Source organism: Callithrix jacchus, chromosome 7, assembly GCF_049354715.1.
Source record: "Callithrix jacchus isolate 240 chromosome 7, calJac240_pri, whole genome shotgun sequence".
NCBI classification, from domain to species: domain Eukaryota; kingdom Metazoa; phylum Chordata; class Mammalia; order Primates; family Cebidae; genus Callithrix; species Callithrix jacchus.
Genome location: NC_133508.1, coordinates 29439256 through 29458561, shown reverse-complemented (window position 1 = coordinate 29458561; position 19306 = coordinate 29439256).

Sequence of the window (19306 nt, the reverse complement as noted above, 5' to 3'; positions counted from 1 at the left end):
CAAAAATAAAACAAGGTATATTGAAGAATACATAGCTTATATTTCATATAAAAATTAATTCAAAATGGATCAAACCCCTAAATGTAAAAAGTGACACAATGAAATTTTTTAGGTAAACATAGAAAATGTGCAGGACCTTGGGTTTGGCAATGAAATTTTAGCTACAACAGCAAAAGCACAATCCATGAAAGGAACAGCAGCAACAACAACAAAATGATTAGTTGGACTCGATCAAAATTTAAATGTTTTGCTCTTTGAAAGATGTTGTTAACAGAATGAAAAGACTAGCTACAGATTGGAAGAAATATTTACAACTCAATGTCTGATAAAAGCCTTGTATTCAGAATATATAAAGGACTCTTAAAATTCAACCACAAGCGAGCATATGACTCAATTAAAAAATAAGCAAATGATTTAACGAGACACCTCAAAGAAGATATATAGATGACAAATAAGCATGTGAAAAGATGACTAATATCATTGTCACCAGGGAAGTGTAAATTAAAGCCACAATTAGATATCACTCCTCGCTAATTAGAGTTGCTAAAATAAATTAGATGACACCAAAGGATGAAGACCCAGAACTGTAAGAACTCCAGTTTATCGCTGGTGGAAATGCAGAATGGTATAGTCACTCTGGAAAACAGTTTGGCAGTTTCTTATAAAATTAAACATAGACTTGTCATATAAACTGACAACATACTCCTACATATTTATTCAAGTGAATCAAAAACTTACGTTCACACAAAAACAAGCTAACCCATGTTTACAGAAGCTTTATTCATAATCACTAAAAATTAGAAGCAACCAAGATGACCTTCAAGAGACAAATATATTTAAAAACTGTCTAATCCATACAATGGAATACTGCCCAGTAATTAAAGGAATGAGTCATTTCATTCCTGCAACAACATGAATGAATCCTAAATGCATTTTGCTAAGTAAAAGAAGCCAGACCCAAAAGATGACGTATTATACAATTCCATATATGTGACATTATAGAAAAGGCAAAATTTATGGGGATGGACAACGGTTCAGTGATTGTCAAGGGTCAGAGGAGAAATGACTACAAAGGAACCACACGTGTTCTATTTTATTTTAGGTCAATGGAACTGTTTTCTGTGGTCTCGGGTAGTGGATACATGACTTGACGAATTTGTCAAAACCCACAGATACATATACAACAACGGGGGAACTTCACTGTATGCAAACTTTAAAAAATCATCCAGGATGTTGGGGAATACCAGGATGGAATTTAGTCTGTGATGAAAAGACCCAACAGTATTACAAATGTATGACATAACCTTGCTAAAAGAGTAGGAAAAGAGTTGCGGATCCAGGTAACTTTAGAAAATAGTGTTTTGACTGAATATTTAAAGTCTACAGACAAAACAATCTGTACATAAACACTGCACTCCAATTGGTAAATTCCCTTCTCATTGGCTAAGTGTTAGCAATTCTGAAACTACATGTAAACTAGCATTAAACAAATGAGAGAAAAAAAATTGCAGATAATGGGAGCCAGATTTCACACTGTCAGAGAGAGAAGTTAAAAATAAGCAAAAGAGAAAGACTAGAATTGAACTCTGTGATACTGGATTAGAGTCAGAGACATGAATATAAATCTGTCCATCTACCTAGAAACAGTGGCACTCCAGTAGCAATGAGCACTCTCAACACACAGATTTGCTTCTAATTTCATTCTCCAGTCAAAGAAGCCAGGACTCCTTAGAAATAAGCTGATTTCAGGACTGAGTCTGGGAAAATGCAAAATTACTTTAGAGTATTTTGTCGGTGCCAGAGAATAAGGAAATGTTGCGGGTCGGGGAGGCACATATCAAAGAGACACAGGAACCAAACTGAGAAGACTCCTGATGGCCCAAACTGGTACAATCATGCAACAAAATAACTAATGATAGCGCAGGATTCTAACTCAGAGAATAAAATAAATATATGTATGAGGACATGCTAATATAAATAAATGATTGAATAAATAAACATCTGAGGACAAGAAAGTCTGTCTCACAGAATTCTGAATAGTCAATTAAGCTCCAGGAAATGGAGCTTAATTCTCCTCCCTGTGAGTAGGGGCTGGACTGACTGACTTGCTTCCCGCAGAGAGAACACAGAAAGGGGAAAATGGTGACTTGCTGGTGAAGAAACCCAGCGGACTCCATCTTAGCCAAGTGATCGAGGTTGACCTCACCAGGGAGGAGTCACATCCCCTTGTGGGATGTGAGAGAAGGGCACCTCCCCTCTGTGGCTTTCTTCCCCCAGAATCCATAGCCCCACCCAAATCATGAGGAAACATCAATAAAACCCCAAAGGATGGACATCCACAAAATACCTGACCGGTGCACCTCAAGTACGTCAAAGTCAAGAAAAGCAAGGCTGAGAAAATGCTAGAGACTGGAAGAGACTGAGGAAATATGAAAACTGAAAACAATGCGGTGACCTGGATTGGATCCTGGGATGGAAAAACGTCAATATTAGAAAAACAAGTGAAATCTGAATAAAGCCTGCGGTTAATGCATTGCACCAACGTTAATTTCTTGGTTTTGACAAACATGCTGTGGACGTGTAAGATGTTCGTGTTAGGGAAGCTGGGAAAGGGTATGTGGGACTGTAGACTCTGCACGACTTTTCCGTAAATCTAAAATGATTCCAAAATAAGTTTAAAAGTCTGTTAGCTAGCATACTGTTGATAGCCTCTTATCACAGAAAAGGTGAGCTGATTTGAAATGCATGATTACTGTAAAATAAAAGTGATTAACTAATCTCTGCATTTGAAATGACTGTAATTACTTTACCAATGAGAAATCCAGCATGCATGTGCCGCAGAAAGTTTTCAAAGTCACTCCTCTTCCCATGATAAATTATTGTAAAGGTTCTATTATTTAAAGGTCTTATTCTAATCAAATTAACCATATTAATTTTACTCTACTGATATAGTCTGATCCTACTTATTTTTCATATAAAATGGAACCTCGTTGGTGATATCCTGTGCCATCTAAACGGCCAGAGTAAGTGGATACATTATTCTCAATCCTCTTATCTTGGGGCCATAGAAAATAAGATGAAGACACAAGAGCCAGACAGCACAGGTGTAAAGATTCAAGCTCCCAAGCTGACCTGCACATTTACCTACACGGAGTCAGCAGCCACAAAGCTGAGACCAAGCAGAAACACGGAGCAAATCAAACACAGACTTGGTCAGCTCAGTGGTGATGATGGAAACAGCGGTTTTAAATGTGTGCAGTGTTTTTATTTATTTGTTTATTTTTAAAAATTGTGGTAAAAGAGACATTAAAGAAACTGTACTGTTTTAACCAGTTTAAAGTATACAATCCAGAGTCATTAAGTACATTCACAGCACGCATCCGTCGGTTCTCTCTGGTTCCATAACTTTTTCATCTCCCTAGAAGGAAATCTTGTTCCCATTAATTCACTTCCCATTTCACCCTTTCCCCAACCCTGGTACCCACCGATCTGTGTTCTGTCTCTATGGATTTTCCTATTTTGGATATTTCCCGTAAATGGATCTGCAGTGTTTTTCAAAGTGTGGCTCTCTTCACCAGCCTGGGAACCTCACCTGAGAAAACATGTTAAAATAAAATTTTCTCAATCTCAGTCTAGGTGTGCAGAATCAGAATTAAAGGTGTGGTGACCTAGGAATCTGAGATTTGACATGCTCCCCAGATGATTCCAATGCCCACTGAAGTGTGAGAAAATCTGAAATAGCTAGTCCTCTCCATCTTCTATTCACCTTGACACTGTGGATGGTCCCTTTCCTGTGAGTTCAGCTGGCCCACTTTACAAATGAATTTATGACTGGGAATTAATCACTGAGGCTGACTCAATGTGTAACTTTTCTCAAAAGAATTGCAAGATGAATTCAGACATCTTCAAAATTCAGTGGCTTTCTTCCCCCAAAGCCAGTTTCAGACTGTGAATGCTTTGGTTCTTTAAGAGACTAAAAAGTTGCCTTAGGACTAATCTCCCTGCTCTCCAGGCCCCACACCAGGAGGTCTGAGCCACCCTGGGGAGTGCACAGACCCACTCCTGTCCCCAGGGCAATCCAACTTGCTTTCCAGCTCCACTTTTTGTGAGTGTAGGAAAAGTGGGAGGAGCTTGAATCCTTGGGCTCTGAATAAGATTTCATTTCAAATCCGTTTAAAAAGCAAAAAAAAACCACCCCCTTAATCCAAATAAATGAACTCCTACTAGTCAGTTTCTGACACTATTATAGACCACTAGGGGCGTCATTATGCCATTAGGGTGACGATAGGGCTGAGTCTAAGACTGCTCTAGGGAACTTTGGAGATTGTAGCACACGCTTTAAGTTTCAAGGGTGCCCAGAGGTAATGCATCTGTAAGTCAACTGCACTGGGTAAGTTTCCTGGTATGACTAAGACAGTACCACCAGGATTAACACAGCAATGGAATGTGTTGTAAACACAGAGATGCATTTATAGGAAATCAAATGTCATTGCCATGCCATAAGCCTTGGCCCACCCCAATGTATATATTCGGCTACCACCTCCTCTATTTTAGACTTGTAAGATAGACGCTACCATTGCAGGTTAAGCTTATTTCAAAAATTCAAACGCAGAAGAAGAACCATCTGTATCACAGGAAAGAGTTGGCTTTTGCCCTCCAGATGTTTTTAAAAGTGATCAAACGGGTTGGATTACTCCAGTGGTCATTTGAGACCCACCCATGTATCTTGACATCATACTTTGTCAATATGACACTCTTTCTTAGATTTTCGTAGGGTTCCAATCATGAATTTGGTGGGTGGCAGCTGGCCACTGGAACTGCAAAGTAGTCCATCCTCACAAAATGATGTGCACGTTGGCCAAAACCTTAGGTAACCATCTATAGTATTTGAAATGATAAGGAAAAAGGATGAAATGCTTTTCTTTAAGGCTGGGCACTGTGGCTCATGCCTACAGTCCCAGAGCTTTAAAAGGCCAAGGTAGGAAGATAACTGGAGGCCAGGAGTTCAAGATTAGCCTGGGTAGCACAGTGAGACCTTATCTCTACTAAAACAAACAAACAAACACCAAACAAAAAATCGAGAAATTAGCTGAGCATACTTGCATGCACCTCTAGTCCCAGCTACTTAGGAGGCTGAGGTGGGAGGGTCTCTTGAACCCAGGAGTTCCAGGTTACAGTGAGCTACAATCATGCCACTGTACTTCAGTGGAGGCGACAAGTGTGGTGGGTGATTCCCTGTTTCAAAAAACAACTCGTTTTTAATATGTTTTATAGTTCTTTAACGTGTATGTTGTTTAACAATTTCCGTTGTCATGCATAGAGAAGAAACATTTTCAAGGGTAGAGGAATCTAGAAGGTTAAGAGTGCAAGCTCTGATATCAGATTTCAGGAATATAAACTGTGCCCTGCCAATTACCAATTGTTACCATGAAAACTGTTGGAGTAGTTCCTGACACATGACAAGAGCTCAACGTATATGGTTATTATGAACATCAGTAGAGATATCACTACTATGAATATTAGTGTTACCCCACCCCCACGGTGAAAAAAAGTGAAGTCTTAGGCAAAAGTATCAGGTAGGTTTGAATTATTTTGGTGGAGAAATGTGAGGCCCTTCAGCATAAAGATTCATTTATCAACAAGATCTAGGGATGTTTTCTAATAAGGGTAGGAGTTCTTAGTCCAAGGCTTCAAATGATCTGAAAACCTGTAAATTTATGCAAAGTGGAGATATTCATGTTCATTTTTCTCTAAATTTGACCAAATTCTCAAAACAGCATGGGACTTCAACAATGTTAAGAACTGCTCCTTTCAAGCCTGCTGAGTTAAACAGCTTTTCTGCGGGTGCGTTCTGCCCAGCCTGGAGGCAGGTGGATGGATACGACATGAATCCTTCAGCGTCTTCCATGCCACACTCATCATGCACTGGGTCTTTTAAAAATTATTTCAATTCCTTGACATTTTAAACATTTGCCAAATGCTTACAGAACATTTGCCAGGATCCCAAACACTCCAAAATCCTTTAGGCGCAGTTCAGACAGTAGGATAACACATATTACTCCATGAAACACACATTTTGTACTTTTGTGGTACCCCAGGAATTTCTTCAGTTCTTAATGCTAGAGCCCTTGGAGAATTTCTCTTGCTATGTGTGCGTCTGTATGTGAGTGTGTGTGTGTGTGTGTCTGTATGTGAGTGTGTGTGTGTGTGAACATTCAGTCCTGTGCCCAATGCATTTTGCTACCTTTTTTTCTACAAATGCCCACTCATTGGCAGACCTCTTTTCGTTGCCAGCATCTTCACAAATCTTTCCCGTTTTTATTCTCATATGTCAGCATGTCATGTTGTAGCCATTTCCAATTTTTTTTAAGTCCAAGATAAATGGAGAAAGAACTTGCACTGTGGCTGAACTCTCCTTAACTTCTTCAAAGGAAAATGCCTGTGTGGCATGACTTTTTCCATGATTTAATCCAACCATGCACTCCCAGAATAAGAAAAATCAGAAACCCAGCAGGCTTACAACTGCTGGCTCCTGTCAATGGCAAACGGTTGTTGCTTTGAGCCAGATAAGAGGGACAGGAGACATCAACCCCATCACCTCCAACCTTGAGCTCCTCCTCCCACAGGAGGGCCATCTCTGCTGGAATCCTGATTACGTTGCTATTATCAAGTGGGAAAGGCGTTTTATGAGCACGATCCTAAGGATCTCAGTTCCTTTGCATTCATGTGTTTATTGTATTTGGAGTTTGCAGTAATTTGTAAGCACATGTTGAAAATTCCAGTTCACACTGATCTCCCAGTGCTGGCAAGCTCCAACGGTGAGGATGGAATCATCTGGTCACCTTTCAAATGTCTAATTTAGAATCAGGAGAAGTGACAATAACAAATGTAGATTCTTGAAGTTTATAAATTAAAGATAATTATTTATGAACAAATAATAAAACAAAAAATGAGATTTCCTTTTTTTAAAGAAAGAGTAGGGAAACCCCCAAAATTGCTGTGGTCCAGTACCTTCCTTTACAGATAAAAAAGCTGAGGCTCAGGGAGTTACTTTGTTGCATTTTTAACGTGTAGCACAAAGTTTGGTGCCAAGTTAAGCATTCGGTAAGTGCTTGTTCAGTGAATATTCGTGATTGAGTGACTTGCTCTGAGAAAGAGGCTCCTAGTGTCAGGCACCCAGTCAGAGCTTAATGAATACTGAGTTACTAGGACATGGCCATGGGAGCTCAGTCAGTAAATGAATAATAATAAACTTTCATTTAATCCGGAGATGCAACACCAGCTCAATGAGTGTAAAATGAAAACCCGTGTCACGTTCCTTTGTGATCGCTAGATAGCGATCATCTAGCACAATTCTAAACAAGAAGAGCGAATTCTTGCCATTGCTCAGTAGCCATCATTCAAATTACAGTCAATCCTTGAGCAACATGGGGTGAGGGGCCTCAACTCTCTCACAGCCAAAAATTCATGTATGGCTTTTGACTCCCCCAAATGTAACAACTCATGGCCTGCTGTTGCCTGAAGTGTAATGGGGTGTTCCCAGTTCTTGGCCTCTCTTGCCTCAGGAATGGGAGAAGAGGTCCTGGAGGTGTGGTGGAATCGTTTAAGTAAATATCGGACCCATCGAGTTTTGCAAAAAAGCGATTTATTAGAGAGAGAGAGAGAGAGAGAGAGAAAGAGAGAGAGAGAGAGAGAGAGAAAGTAGGGAAGAGAGAGGGGGAACTCCCAAGATGTTGTGGGAGGGGATCCAGAGGTGGAGTCTGCACAGGTGAGGGGCAGAGGGACTTTTCTCTGGAGTTATTCCCGCCCCTTTCAAGTTCTTGTCCCATGGGAGGAGTTCTGTCAAGCTTCCGCTGGAGTGACTGATCTTTGACTCTGATGCTGGATTGGTTGCCTGGCCCACAGTCCTCCCATAGCTTTGCGGACTTTCTAAATAAAGGGAGCTGACCTGGGCAGTCTACCTTCTTATGCCACCAAATTTAGACGAAGAACTCCAGGCTCCCAGATGGAGACGTGAAAGAAGACAGGTCAGGCATGTCGCTGGGAAGTTCTTGCTTTTAAAACCGCGCCCCTTGTGGACCCGGGAAGAGGAGTTAATGCAGTTCCTCAGAAGCCTCACTGACATAACAAATAGTTGATTAACACAGGTTTTGTAGGTTATATGTATTCTATACTGTATCCTTATAATAAAAAAAGTTTGAGAACAGAAAATGTTATTAGGAAAAAATAATGGGGTGTGGCAGCTCATGCCTGTAATCCCAAAACTTTGGGAGTCTGAGGTGGGCAGTCTACTTGAGCTGAGGAGCTTAAGACCAGTATGAGCAACAAAGTGAGACACCGTCTCTACAAAAAATACAAAGATTAGCCAGGCATGGTGGCCTGCACCGGTAGTCTCATCTACTTGAGAGGCTGAGGTGGGAGGATCACCTGAGCTCAGGAGGTCAAGGCTACGGTGAACTGTGATCATGCCACTGCACTTCGGCCTGGGTGACACAGTGAGACTCTGAAAAAAATGAAAAAAGGAAAAAGAAAATCAAAAGGAAAAGAAATATAGTTGCTGTTCATTAAGTGGCGGTGGACCATCATAAAGGCTTTCATCCTCGTTGTCTTCATGTTGAGTAAGTTGAGGAGGGGGAAGAGGTGGAGTTGGTCTGACTGTCTCAGGAGTGGCAGAGGAGGTAGAAGGGGAAGCACAAGAGGCAGGCGTATTATGTGCAACTTTTATAGACAAAAATTCGAAGATAAGTGGACCCACTCAGTTCAAACCCCTGGTATTCAAGGGTCAGCTGTGATTGAGAAGCGCGCGTCTGCTCACAGTAGCTGATGTTGAGTAAAGGCATTCTGTTCCCCTTAGAAGGTGTCATTTTTTTCACAATCTTTGCAAAAAAAAGTTTCTCCATCTACTTTAATCAGATCCCCTTGGCCCTCCCAAACCCCTGCGTGCTCAGAAGGCTGGTTCCCATTTATCTTCCACTCCAGAGCAGTGGGCCACCAGCCCCGCTTGAGAAGGCACTCTCGCCCCTTGAGCTCCCCATTTTATAATTACACCTCGTATTTTACACAGCACAGAATTTTACACTTTGCTGCACACATCATAGTCTTTTTAACAAGAGATAATGCTAATTGCAAATCTGAGTATTCACAGCAGATTTTCTGTCACGAATGTGGTTCCATGAGAAATGTCAAGGCTCCAGGATTGAGTGGGAATTCTGCCTGCTAACCCAGATGTGCTCATAACATTTGATATTAACTCAACCAAACATTCCACAAACGTTAAAGATCATGGGCACTTCCAGGGGCTTATTACTTCTAATTTCATTTGGGGGTTTGGGAAAACTCTTGATCCTTTAGATTTTTCCTTTGGCTGGTAATTTGGTTTGTGGAGTATCTGAACCTCTTGTCTCTGGCTTCTGTGCAATGCTTGCCGTTGGTATCTTCACTAACCAGTGAGAAAAGACGGCGCAGGAGGAGCCAAATTAGCCCATTTTGTTTTTTTAAGGCAGCTCTTGGGTAAGATGTCAAGGGAGGTGATGTTAGAATGATTGGCAAAAATGAGGTTTGGGGTTTCTGTGGATTTAAACTGGTTATGCCTTTCCCATGCCCTGCTGGAAAGGATAATCAGATTTAACTTGATTTTCAGTGCCAAGAGATCAGCATCTAGCTTTGAGATTATTACGGGCATTTTTGGGAGATATTGACTTGGGCTGAGGGAGAATCTGGCCGTTTATGTTTCAGAGACCCTCTCCTTTGTTACTGATTGGACATAAAAGAAGAAATTGTGTTTTATCTATTACAAAATTAGTACAACTTGCTTTTTTCCCCTTTAAAAAATACTGTGACATTTCTGCAAAACAATAGTTCTCGCTTTTAATGGGTTGAGATGACTCAGGGGTTTTGGTCCCCCCTGATTTCTTGGAAAATGTGCAATGTCTGTGATTATGCACATATATGTTCAGTATGAAGCAAGGATGGAAATATTTGGTAGTAAAGAATTTTGCAGCATTTAGAAAGTTTGAGCCTTTCACATCGTAAGGATGCTTTGAAGTATTGAATTTACTTGGCTTAGAAAATCCGAGGACTCACCTCCTCCATCTTCTGCAGCCCTGCCTCCTGGAGAGGAACCAGCCCGTGCATGTGGAGCTGCTGGAGAGTGAGGCTGGCACCAGGCTCTGTTTCCATAACCTCAGGGCAAGGTGAGGAAGAGAGCAGGGCCTCTGAATATGCCACAGAATGTGAAATGGAAAAATCTAAGGCTGGCTTCACCCCTGTCCCTTAGGAAAATATGCATGCATAGAGCTTTGAGAGTCATTGCTCATTGCCCTGAGGGAATATTCCTTGCCTTGGAGACAAAGTCCAAGTGGTGACTTTATTTTTAAATGCCTAAAATAAATGCACAAGCTTATCTGCAAGAAAGGTGATTTGCATAGAAATCTTTTGCTCATCTTCGCATGCGCCAAAGACCCAGCATTGCACATCATAGGTGTGCATTTTAAAAAATAATTTGCATTATTAAAGATTTGGAATATTATAAAATGTCTTGTTTTCCAGATATTGCTAAGAATTGCCCCGAAGTATGAATTTGAAGTGATTCTCTAACATATATGTTTCTACTTTGGGTGAACTGTATATTGGTGTGGTTTGGTTTCATCTGAAGTCCAAGCGCTATGTGGCATGTGCACAACATACCTCAGTCTTGGATTTAGTATGAAATTCCCTGTTTGGAGCCACAGGGACAAATGGCTTGGTGTCAGGAATTGCACTAAGAAACAGTGTGATTATATTTTTATTTTAGTTTGTACCAGCTTTTGTACTTGTGGGGAAAAAAATTCCATTAACTTTCTTTTATGACTGCCAGCAGGCTATCTTGGAGAGAACAGTATCTTAAGAGTTTTAAGAGCATCTAAGGGTCCAAGTAACAGACGGGAGTTTTGTTAGAACTAACTGCTTCCTTTCTCTCATAAAACTGCTATCTACCTCAATCTATGTTTATTTTTCTCCAGTGTTTTAATTTGCTTAATGGACTTCAGCTGAAGACTTTTCTCAATGTCCGAGGAAAGTAAAGTCTAATAAACCCCCAAGGAATTAGCCGTCATAGTTCAGCACTTTTTGGCTTAGTTTGTCTGACTTTCATCTTTGCTGCTGCCGAAACAATGGCTAGAGAGCACCCTGGACCTACCCTTGTAGCTTTAAGCCTGGGAAGCAGTAAACTAGACAAGTTGTCAGAGATGTTTGAACCAGAGTAAATGCCATCTTGAATAGGAGCTGGGTAAAATGAGGCTGAGACCCACTGGACTGTATTTCAAGATCATTAGACATTCTTAGTCATAGGATGAGATAGGAGGTCAGCACAAGATGTAGGTCATAAAGACCTTGCTGATAAAACAGTTTACAGTGAAGAAGCCAGCCAGGGTGCGGTAGCTCATGCCTGTAATCCCAGCACTTTGAGAAGCCAAGGTGGGTGGGTCACTTGAGGTCAGGAGTTCCAGACTAGCCTGTCCAACATGGTGAAACCCCACCTCTACCAAAAATACAAAAATTAGCTGGGCGTGATGGAAGGTGCCTGTAATCCCAGCTACTTGGGAGGCTGAAACAGGAGAATTGCTTGAACCCAGGAGGCAGAGGTTGCAGTGAGCAATGATTGTGCCACGGCACTCGAATCTGGGCTACAGAGTGAGACTCTATCTCAAAATAAAAAAAAGAAGCCTGCCAAAACCAAGATGGCGACCGGTCCTCACTGCTACAGTTCCACCAGTGCCATGCCAGTTTACAAATGCCGTGGCCATGTCAGGAAGTTACCCTATAGAGTCTAAAAAGGGAAGACATGAATAATCCACCCAATGTTTAGCATATCATCAAGAAATAACCATAAAAATGGGCAACCAGCAGCCCTCGGGGCGGCTCTGTCTGTGGAGTAGCCAGTCTTCTATTCCTCTACTTTCTTAATAAACTTGCTTTCACTTTATGGACTCACACGGAATTCTTTCTTGCATGAGATCCAAGAACCCTCTCTTGGGGTCTAGATCCGGACCCCTTTCCTGTAACAAAGTCACGCCTACCTTCTTTTCTCAGTAAAAGGAAAAATGTGGTTTGTAGGGGATCAGGGAAATTTAAACCGAGAAAAGTACGATTAGCTGATGAGGGAAGGTTTAGATGGCTAGGCTGAAGGCTGCTGCAGAATCTGAACGTTCTAGAGCTTGGTACTCAGGTCACCTTCATCCAAAACAACTGGCTAATTTGCTAATTATCTAGATGATTGACTTAGAAAACCAAACTTGTTAAACCAATATTTCTGGGGCAGTGCCCAGGAATCTGCAATTTCATCAAATCTTTCATTAGACATTAGAGAATAAGCAGCCAAGCAATAGGGTGTTTTGGAAATTCATGAATTTAAAAAACTCTTTCATTTTCAAACTTTCCCCAGACGTTTTAACTGTGCCTTTTATAATCAGCATATTTTAATAGGTGAGTGTAACCACGTTACATTTATTTGTTGTGTTTATTGACACATTGGGCTTCTTCCTGCTACCTTTTTTGAACCATGCTTTTTCTTTGCGTATATTTTACTACTTTCGTGACATCTGTCGAACTGATTTAAAAATGATTTTTGGCTGGGTGTGGTGGCTCATGCCTGTAATCCTAGCACTTTGGGAGGCTGAGGCAGGTGGATCACCTGAGGTCAGGAGTTTCAGACTGGCCTGGCCAATCTGGCGAAACCCCGTCTCTACTAAAAATACAAACATTAGCTGGGTGTGGTGGCGTGCACCTGTAATCCCAGCTACTAGGGAGGCTGGGGCTGGAGAATTGCTTGAACCTGGGAGTCAGTGGTTGCAGTGAGGCAAGATTGCACCATTGCACTCCAGCCTGGGTGACAGGGCAAGACTTCATCTCAAGAAAAAAAATTTTTTTTTATTGTTCTTGTTTTGAATCTCCTTTTTCCCCTTCGTTAGGATGGTTTGAACATTATTACAACTTGTATTCCTTCACTTTTTGGTGAATTTGGTTTTAATGTATACATTTTATTTTATATTTTCCTAATGATATCTAAAGTTATCCAGTGCCTCTTTCTTCTGAACAACAAAGGCTCTGTTAGTCGGTTAGCATGCATTCCCTCCTCCTTTCCATCTTATCTCCCCATCTTCATGATATTTCTAGCTGGAAATTTAGGTCTATCTCTAAAAAGACAAAATATAATCAATTATTTAACATTTTAATATCAGTAGCTAGCCATGTCAACATATTTTACCAATGTATTTGTTACTCTTACTTAAAATAATTTTAAAATATTGTTTAAAAATCAGGAAGAGAAAAACCTTTCTAAGTTTTTATGTGTTTGAAAATGACTATTTGGCTCTCAATTTAAATGAAATTTCATCCCAGGAGAGACTGACAATTATTTTCTCCATTGCTTTGAGGCTATTCCTCTATTTTCTTCTGGTATCTCTTGCTGGTGAGATGTCTACTGCCTATGGCAGGCAGACCTCAAGGCGGCCTCTACAATCTCACCTCCTGATGTGCAAGCTCTTACATAATCAACTTCCTTTGAGCATGGGTTGTACCTGTGACTTTTGCTAACCCATCGAATATGACAAGAGTAATGAGATGTCATCCCTATGATCACACTGTGTCGTGTAACACTGACCGACTGCAGACTGCTTCTGGAGTCTTGCCATCCTTGCTGCTTTGAAGACGCAAGCAGCCATGTGTCCTGCAATTGCAAGGAAGTGAATTCTGCCAGCAACCTGAGTGGGCTTGGGAGCAGCAGATCCTTCCCCAATTGATCCTCCAGATGAGAACCCGGCCTGGGCTGACACCTTGATTGCTGCCTTGCAGAGAACCCAGCTAAGCCATGTTCAAACTCCTGACCCACAGAAACAGTGAGATAAGAAATGTGTGTTAAGTTGCTAAGTTTGTGTAATTTTTTATATAGCACAGAAAACTAAGACAGGACTCATACTGTTACGTGTGTAGCTGATCTGTGATTTCTCCCTTATAACTTCTAAAGGTTGTTTCTATTTCCTTGGTGTTCTATAAGTTCACTGCAAAATGTCTAGGTGTGGTTTTATTTCTTTTTTATGTTGTCCACAGTTGGCCTGCCCTACATGTATGAACACTCTTTTTTCCCCTTTAATTCAGGAATATGTGAAGCCATCACATTCTCAAAAATGCCACCCTACCAACCATTCTGTACATTCCCTACCTTTGGAATTGCAATTAGGGTCATCAGAGAGGGTCTCAACCTGTTCTCTGTTTCCTGGATTCTCTTCCATATTTTAGGTTTCTTCTTCTTCTTTTTTTTTAAATATATTTTATTGTGTTTTAGGTTTGGGGTTACATGTGAAGAACATGCAGGATTGTTGCATAGGTAGATAGATGGCAATGTAGTTTGCTGCCTTCTTCCCCATCACCTATATCTGGCATTCCTCCCTGTGTTATCCCTCCCCAACTATCCACCTCCCACTGTCCGTCTCCTAGCTCCCCCCACAACAGACTTCAGTGTGTGATGCTCCCATCCCTATGTCCATGTGTTCTCATTGTTTGACACCAGCCTATGAGTGATAACATGTGGTGTTTGATTTTCTGTTCTTGTGTCAGTTTGCTGAGAATGATGGCTTCCAGATTCATCCATATCTCTACAATGATATTCATCCATATCATTGTTTTTTATGGCTGCATAGTATTCCATGGTATATATGTGCCACATTTTCCTTGTCCAGTCTATCATCAATGGGCATTTGGGTTGGTTCCAGGTCTTTGCTATTATAAACAGTGATGAATGAACATACATTTTGCATGTGTCTTTATAATGGAATGATTAATAATCCTTTGGGTATATACCCAATAATGGGATTGCTGGGTCAAATGGAATTTCTATTTCTAGGTCTTTGAGGAAGCACTGCACTGTCTTCCACAATGGTTGAACTAATTTACACTCCCGCCAGCAGTGTAAAAGTGTTCCTATTTTCCACATTCTCTCCAGCATCTGTTATCTCCAGATATTTTGATGATTGCCATTCTAACTGGCGTGAGATGGTATCTCAGTGTTTGATTTGCATTTCTCTAATGACCAGTGATGATGAGCATTTTTTCATATGTTTGTTAGCCTCATATATGTCTTCTTTTGAAAGTGTCTGTTCATATCCTTCGCTCATTTTTGAATGGGTTTGTTTGTTTGTTTCTTGTAAATCTGTTTTAGCTCTTTGTAGATTCTGGATATTAGCCTTTTGTCAGATGGGTAGACTGCAAAAATTTTTTCTCATTCTGTTGGTTGCCAGTTCACTCTAATGATTATTTCTTTTGCTGTACAGAAGCTCTGGAGTTTAATTAGGTCCCATTTGTCTATTTTGGCTTTTGTTGCCAATGCTTTTGGGGTTTTAGTCATGAAGTCCGTGCCCATGCCTATGTCCTGAATGGTTTTGCCTAGGTTTTTTATGGTGTTAGGTCTTATGTTTTAAGCCTTTAATCCATCTGGAGTTAATTTTAGTGTAAGGTGTCAGGAAGGGGTCCAGTTTCTGCTTTCAGCACATGGCTAGCCAGTTTTAAACCAACAGCATTTATCAAACAGGGAATCCTATCCCCATTGCTTGTTTTTGTCAGGTTTGGCAAAGATCAGATGGTTGTATATGCGTGGCATTGCCTCCAAGGCCTCTGTTCTGTTCCTTTGGTCTATATCTCTGTTTTGGTACCAGTACTTTGCTGTTTTGATTACTGTAGTCTTGTAGTATAGTTTGAAGTCTGGTAGTGTGATGCTTCTGGCTTTGTTCTTTTTGTTTAGGATTGTCTTGGCTATGCGGGCTCTCTTTTGGTTCCATATGAAGTTTAAGGTGTTTTTTTCCAGTTCTGTGCAGAAGGTCATTGGTAGCTTGATGGGGATAGCATTGAATCTATAAGTTACTTTGGGCAGTATGGCCATTTTCAGGATATTGATTCTTTCTAACCATGAGCATGAAATGTTTTTCCATCTGTTTGTGTCCTCTCTTATTTCCTTGAGCAGTGGTTTGTAGTTCTCCTTGAAGAGGTCCTTTACATCCTTTGTTAGTTGTGTTCCTAGGTATTTTATTCTCTTTGTAGCAATTGTGAATGGGAGTTTGCTCTTGATTTGGCTCTCTGTTAGTCTGTTATTGGTGTATAGGAATGCTTGTGATTTTTGCACATTGATTTTTGTATCCTGAGACTTTGCTGAAGTTGCTTATCAGTTTAAGGAGATTTTGGGCTGAGATGATGGGGTCTTCTAGATATACAATCATGTCATCTGCAAATAGAGACAATTTGACTTCCTCCTCTCCTAATTGAATACCCTTTATTTCTTTTTCTTGCCTGATTGCTCTGGCTAGAACTTCCAGGACTATATTGAATAGAAGTGGTGAGAGAGGGCATCCTTGTCTAGTGCCAGATTGCCCATTCAGTATGATATTGGCTGTGGATTTGTTATAAATAGCTTTTATTATTTTGAGACACATTCCATCGATACCTAGTTTATTGAGAGTTTTTAGCATAAAGGGCTAAAATTTGTCAAAGGCCTTCTATACATCTATTGAGAAAATCATGTGGTTTTTGTGTTTGGTTATGTTTATGTGGTGGATTACATTCACAGATTTGCATATGTTGAACCAGCCTTGCATCCCCAGGATGAAGCCTACTTAATCATGCTGGATAAGCTTTTTCATGTGCTGTTGCAATCGGTTTGCCAGTATTTTATTGAAGATTTTTGCATCTATGTTCATCATGGATATTGGCATGATGTTTTCTTTTTTGTTGAGTCTCTGCCGGGTTTTGGTATCAGGATGATGTTGGTCTCATAAAATGATTTGGGAAGGATTCCCTCTTTTTGTATTGTTTGGAATAGTTTCAGAAGGAATGGTACCAGCTCCTCTTTGTACATCTGGTGGAATTTGGCTGTGAATCCCTCTGGTCCTGGACTTTTTTTGGTTGGTAGGCTATTAATTGCTGCCTCAACTTCAGCCCTTGTTATTGGTCTATTCAGGGTTTCAATTTCTTCCTGATTTAGTCTTGGGAGGGTGCTAATGGACTTTAAACCAACAAAAATCAAAAGAGACAAAAAAGGGGATACATAATAGTAAAAGGATCAATGCAACAAGAATAGCTAATGATCCTAAATATATACACACCCAGTACAGGAGCACCAAGATACATAAAGCAAGTTCTTAATGACCTACAAAGGGACTTAGACTCCCACACAATAATTAAGTGGGAGACTTTAACACTCCACTGTCAATATTAGACAGATCAACGAGACAGATATCCAGGACTTGAACTCAGATCTGAACCAAGCAGACCTATTAGACATCTACAGAACTCTCCACCCCAAATCCACAGAACATACATTTTTCTCAGCACCACATCACACCTACTCTAAAATTGACCATATAGTTGATCTTGGCCATACAATTGAAAGTAAATCATTCCTCAGCAAATGCAAAAGAATGGAAATCCTAACAGTCTCTCAGACCACAGTGCAATCAAATTAGAACTCAGGATCAAGAAACTAACTCAGTACCCGGCAACTTCATGGAAACTGAACAACTGGCTCCCGAATGTTGACTGAATAAACAATGAAATGAAGGCAGAAGTAAAGATGGCCTTTGAAATCAAGGAGAATGAAGATGCAATGTACCAGAATCTCTGGGACACATTTAAAGCAGTATGTAGAGGGAAACTTATAGCAATAAATGCTTACATGATAAGTGATAAAAGATCTAAAATCAACACCCCATCATTAAAATTGAAAGAGCTACAAGAGCAAAAACAAAACAAGCTCAAAAGCCAGCAGATGGCAAGTAATAACTAAGATAAAAGCAGAATTGAAGGAGATTGAGACACAAAAAACCCTTCAAAAAATCAATAAATCCAGGAGCTGGTTTTTTGAAAAGATCAACAAAATAGACTGCTAGCCAGATTAATTAAAAAAAAAAAAAAAGAGAAGAATCAAATAGATGCAATACAAAACAATAAAGGGGATATCACAACCCATACTTTTTTTTTTTCCAATCTGTTGGACTCTTGTAGAAAATGTGTCTTAGTTTTTTTCATCTGTAATATGGGGAAAATAATAGAACCTCTATTACAGACTTATTGTGAGCATCAAGTGAGCCAATCTGTGTGACATGCTCAGATTTTTTTCTGGCATGCAGTAATAGCTAAGCAAAGACCAGCCATCATTATTAGATCTGCAAAGACTACTGAATTGGCAGTTTTGAAGAAGACAATAGACATTTGTTGTGTAGGAGCTGAGGTATTCATTAAAAACAGAACAGCCTCGGCTGGGTATGGTGGCTCATGACTGTAATCCCAGCACTTTGGGAGGCTGAGGCGGGTGGATCATGAGGTCAGGAGTTCGAGACCAGCCTGACCAACATGGTGAAACCCTGTCTCTACTAAAAATACCAAAATTAGCTGGGTGTGGTGGCACGCACCTATAATCTCAGCTACTCAGGAGGCTGAGGCAGGAGAATTGCTTGAACCCGGGAGTCAGAGGTTGCAGTGAGCCAAGATCATGCCACTGCACTCCAGCCTGGGCAACAGAGTGAGACTCTGTCTCAAAAAAATAAAGGAACAGCCTCTGTTTAATGCTTAATTGTGTATCAACTTGACTGGGCTATGTGGTGCCCAGATATTTGGTCAAACATTTTTCTGGGTGTGTTTGTAAGGATGCTTTTGAGATTAACATTTGAACTGGTGGATTGAGTGAAGTGGATTGCTCTCCCTAATGTATATGGGACTCATTCAGTCAATTGAAGGTTTATGTAGAACAAAAAGCCTGCAAAAGAAACTCCTCATGTCCTACCACCTTGATCTGGGTCATCAAACTAAAACATCAGCTTTTCTGGGCTGATGGAATGTGTGCCATCAGTATTCCTGGTTCTCAGGCCTGCAGAGTCCAGTTGGAACTATACTATTAGCTCTTCTAGGTCCCCAGGTTGCCAGCTGCAGACCTTGGGACTTGCTAGTCCCCCAATCACCTGAGCCAATTTCTTATATTAGTCTCTCTCTCTTCTTCTCTTTCCGTCTTGTCTCTCTCTGTCTATATATATCTACATAGAAATATACATCCTATTGCTTCTGTTTCTCTGGAGAACCTGATGGCTGCACTCTTTCTCTTTGAGCTAGGCTTTGTGTGTATGCAGGTGAGTTGCAAGACTGTGACCTGGATTATTGTCTGTCTTGGCTTTTACTCACACTAATGTTAAAAGATTTGAATGTCAATATCTGTAAGGCCAGATGAAATCCGGCAAGTATGGACTTAAGCACAGTTACAAAGGGTTCATTTTGCATGTGGTATATTCTCTAA